The sequence below is a fragment of the Triticum urartu genome, chromosome 7 (genome assembly GCF_003073215.2).
Source record: "Triticum urartu cultivar G1812 chromosome 7, Tu2.1, whole genome shotgun sequence".
Classification (NCBI taxonomy): domain Eukaryota; kingdom Viridiplantae; phylum Streptophyta; class Magnoliopsida; order Poales; family Poaceae; genus Triticum; species Triticum urartu.
In genome coordinates, this window is record NC_053028.1 from 144,616,936 (window position 1) to 144,622,028 (window position 5,093).

At 44.8% G+C, this 5,093-nt stretch overlaps 1 long non-coding RNA gene across 1 annotated transcript; it reads right to left on the reverse strand.

The window, feature by feature from the left end:
- Positions 1-3,701: 3,701 nt before the first annotated feature.
- Positions 3,702-4,148, reverse strand: LOC125522987. The gene is made up of 2 exons (XR_007290075.1): positions 4,058-4,148; positions 3,702-3,996 (listed from the first exon to the last, which is right to left on the reverse strand). It is a non-coding gene; the product is annotated as an uncharacterized LOC125522987 (long non-coding RNA).
- Positions 4,149-5,093: the final 945 nt, after the last annotated feature.

Here is a 5,093-nt window from a genome sequence, read left to right on the forward strand (position 1 = left end):
TCTTTCTCTCGTAACAGAAAGTAAAAAAAGGAAAGAGAGAAAGGGAATAAAAGAAAAAGGTTAGAGAAGGGACTTGGGCAAAGGGTATTTTCTCAGACTCACAAAAATGAGCTCGGTCCAAGAAAAATAGGAATGGACGCATTTGCAAGAATTACATTCGGCTACTAATGGCGCACCAGTTTTGCCTACTAATGGCGCACTACTGGTGCGCCATTAGTATCACGCCACTAGTATATCTTACTAATGGCGCACCACGCAGTGCGCCATTAGTATAGACACCATGCGCCATTAGTATCTGGCATACTAATGGCGCACTTGGGGTGATGCGCCATTAGTATGAATATTAGGTTTTTTTACTTTTCTGAATTTTGCACAGGTTACAAAATATATTATTGGACAGAATATAGACAGCACCCCACAGCAAGAGCAGATTCATCGAATACAATAGAAGATTAGTCTCCGAATACAATTCATCATATTAGTCTCCGAATTCAAAAGACCGAACAAAGATAGAACATTACAAGTCTCGAGACCGCGAGTAGCGAGTTTGTCGGAAGTAATACTAATCCTAACAAGTCCTACTAATCATCATCATACAACTTCTACTCGTTATTAATAACAAGTCATACGATCATCATCTTGATAGTCATCGAACCAACCCTACTTAATTGTTCTTAGCACATGATCATCAGTATTAGGCAGGACCTAAATACCCTATTTAAGCTAAAATAGCATAAAACAATATAGACCCTGACTCTCCATTATGGAGAATGGAGAACATCCTGTCTCCAATTCTTGCGCTTCGCTTCCTTTTGCTTCCAAGAACCTCCTTACGACTGTCCATACATTTTTTCCATCCTTTGATTTTCATGTCTCCACTTCTTTTAGAAATCTCGTATGGACAGTTGAGATTCGTAGGACGACCTGGCTGTATGTTCAAAACATTAAGACTACCTTTCTGATACATCATATGAGGCACACAATTCTCTGGGATTATCTGTTGAAAAACATAGTAATAACTTCATAGTTAGCAATGATGTACTAGTTTTAGAAGTATGCAAAAGATGCACGGATGTCGTAATAGTAAAAATCTTACCAGGGTATCTCCATGGTAGTTACCGTAGTTGAACACATGCACTAGTGGCACGTATTTACCATAATGTTGAGGAGTTTGATTGTGGATATTGTAATTCTCAATGTCAGTACAAAATCCGACCAGATGATTTTTCTCCTTGTAAGTTGTTAATTTGGAGCCATCGGTGTAGTGGGTTTTGTCTACCATCTCCCGCACATTCTTTGAACAATAAAAATAAGCTGTCAATGGAAATAAGCTGTCAACTATTTTGAAATAAACAATATAAATTAGCTAATAACTATGTTTGAGAAACTCACATAGCGGTAGAACTGGAGGCGTATCAACAAGGACCCAAATGTCCATATTGTCTTGGTTGATGTCAGGATTACCAAGATCCATGGTGATAAGCATACCCTCATCAAAACCATACATCTTGCAAAATGCTTCCCAATTTTTGCAACCAAAATGGGTTACGCTCTCAGAATTATATAGATTTACTTCAAAGTCCACATCGTGATGTGTCCTTAGGTGAATTTTCTTTGTTTCAGAAATTTCATGGTCTTCGAAATCCATCCTCTCCAAGACATAGCGTCTTGCATGGCATGGGATAAGCTATACTCGAATTGTAAAAGATGAAAATTACACGTTGAAATAGTTGAAGTCATGCTTAATTATGAAAATAACACTTGTCGTCGTTGTGTACCGTTTCAACTTCGAAGGTCTCCTCGAGCTTAATGCTGAAGCGCCGATCATCGTTTAATATCCTATGTTCATAATTCAAAACTACATCATTTAGGGTTTGTCGACACCGAGGCATCCTAAAAGCTAAGCTTTTATCATTTAGGGTTTGTCGACGCCGAGGCACCCTATAAGCCTAAGCTTTCATCATTTAGGTTCTTATCGACACCGAGGCACCCTAAAAGCCAATGTTTTATCATTTAGGGTTTGTCGACGCGGAGGCACCCTAAAAGCCTAAGCTTTCATCATTTAGGTTCTTATCGACACTGAGGCACCCTAAAACCTATGGTTTAATGCAACAAGGGGCAGTTGATCCTACTTAATTAAGTACTGAGATACCCCGGCCCATGCATTAGGCGCAAGTACCCCATATGTCCTATTTTAGCAAAGTCATGCTAAAATTCACGGAAAATTTCAGCATGACCTTTGCTGAAAATAGGACATATGGAGTACCCGAATTTGCCGGAACGGAAGTTAATCAACATTCCGGCAAACTCAAGGGCCTCTCGGGCTACCTGCAAATTCATCACGACACAATGGTCGGAGACAAAACCCAGCAAACTAGCAAGATGATCATCATCTTTGCAAGTCATTACTTGTCAAACGCAGAAGTGCATAACACAAACTCACCGACATAGACACACATAACAGCCGCACAACAGCATAGACATTAAACATGTCCAGAGATCACAATCAACAAAGGTTTCCATCAGGTGTATTTCAGACTATTATTCCCATCCCGAGAAAAGCATCGACTTCAGAATATCCCCTTTTCAAAGAATGTGTTCTGTGATGAAAGCACTAGCGAATCATGTTAAAGCTAACCCTTACTTTTGACCATCAACTGTAACAACCGCATGCAGTACAGAGAAGTGTTGATGCAGGCATCAAACATTATAATGCCGCAGGGCAAGGTCTCAAGTTACATGATCAGTTGTGCTTGACTGAGAATTTTGACAGGAAAATTTTGACTGAAATTTTGACTGGAGTAACAAAGGCATAACAGTAGAAATTACAGGTGTAGATTGCTTTGTTCAACAAACTTCCTATCAGTCCAACAATGTTTCTAAATCTAAACTTTTTCAGTTAACAGAACCTAAACCTGACAATGTTCAGTTAACAGAAAGGGGGGGAAAGGGGAACCGGTGCAGCTCACCGAGAGGAAGACGATGGCGAGCTTGTGCGGGGCCGGGCTTGACGAGGTGACGCGGATCGACGGTGAGGCGTCGGTGTCGTAGAGGCGCCGGAGACCTTGCCCTGCGAGACAGAGACGGGTCCATCAGCCCCGGCGCAGGCGGGGGGCAAGGGGAGGAGTAGGAGGGGGAAGGGGAGGAGGAGGGTCGGGGGCGTACGGTGCTGCGTCGTTACTCAGCGCCGACGGCGAGGAGGAAGGCGAAGACGTTGAGGGTCGGGGCGGCGGGGGTGGGGGCGCGGGGGCGGCGGGGGCGTCGGGGGTGGAGTCTGGCGGGGGTGGGGGCGCGGGGCGGCGGGGGTCACTACAAGAATTTTGTTAATACATGACAGTTTGAATCCGTCACAGACATATGCAAAACCATCATGGTAGGCAATGCATGACGGATTAAAAATCTGTCATGTATATCACGTCATAATTTGACCACCACACACTGCATGAAGAATTCTTGACCGTCATGGATGGCACTTAACAGACATGCTGATAACGGAATTAACTTGTGTGCCACATCAAAAGCTGACATGGATGTGACGTGGCGGCCCATGAAGTAATCGGTCCAACAAGAATTTTGGCTCGTTAAATTTTATGTCCATCCAAGGCCCACTAGTTTTGATCTGAGGAATTAACCCATCTCATTTCTCCTCATCCACGCAAACTCTGAGCCACCACTAAAAAACGCAAATCTAAACCAGTATAAAATTTCCAAAAGATATATGCTCATATCATTAAATAAAAGCAATACATACATACACACAACACACATAATTACATGAAAAAAGAAAAACTTAAAAGTACAGATATTTCCGGACAATACATTTGTCAAGGACCAGCAAAACACAAGAAACTAAAAATACAAACACCGTATGCTAATTCTGTCAAGGGCGTGGTCACTCCGTGGATTTCTGGACGCAGATCCGGCCAACACCGCTGACATCATCAGAGATAGAACCTTATCCACCAATATCTTGCCTCAACCCGTGCTCGACATTGCCTGCACATCGACAAACCTGAGGACAACCTCAAAAAAATTGAAAGTAGAGAGGAAGGGGAACCTGATGGGGCGAGCGACTCAAAGCCTGTCGGGGTCGATGGATAATCCTGTTTTTTTGTGGTCGACGGAGAATCCGACTGCGTTAGGCGACGGATCCGGGGCTCATGGCGACGAAGGACTGCAGCGTCCCAGGACGGTGCATCCCCGCAGTTCAGCACACCAACGAAGGGGTCGCTCGCTCCCTGCAGCGACCTGCATCGACCAGACCGACGTTGCAGGGACTAGATCAGGCCCGTGGGGAGAGAAAGGGGCAGGGGAGCCTAGAGGTGAGGGAAGGGGATGGTGGTGGTTGCAGTAAACGTGGAGGGAGGGAGGACGCCCATGGCGGCGCCGTGATCCGCCAATAGTTGCCGTGGACTCGCAGATCTCGGCGGGATCCGGCCAAAGGAGAGGACACTACGGCGGCGCAATGGGAGTGCAGGAAGGCGCCGGTTGAGGGGTAGCTGGGCGTTCAGGGCAGTCGTCGAAATGGGAGGATGTGTGGATAACGGAGAGGATCCAGGAGTGGAGGAGGTGGGTACAGCGGGTTGGCGCCATGAGAGGATGAGGAAGGAAGGAGGTGGGGTGCTGCGGTGGCTGTTGTTTGAGTCCGGGTTGAAGAACATATGAGAAAGAGGGGGAGGTTTGCTAGCCGTCGGATCTCAGAGGAGCAGATGGTTCAGATCCGCGATCCGTGGGAGGGTTTGGTCAACCAATCACAGCTTGAGTTTTCCCTCACACAGGATCGCCACATAGGCAGGGGCATCCATTTCCTTAAAAAAACAGCAGCAGTCCGTCACGGTTTGGACATTGTTAAAAACAAAGCTTCTCGTGGCGGACCATGGCAGTTCTAGAATATAAGTTAGACTATGTTGATCCCCATATAGATGAATTAACAAATTATATTCATACTCTTTTGGTAAACATGAATTAAAATTTGGAGTCACATATTACATATATATAGTTGTTGTGTACGAGGGCAAAGATTCATGTTCGCAATCTGTCACACCATGATTTCTTGATCAATTGGTATTCAACTATTCAACTGGTGAGAGGTG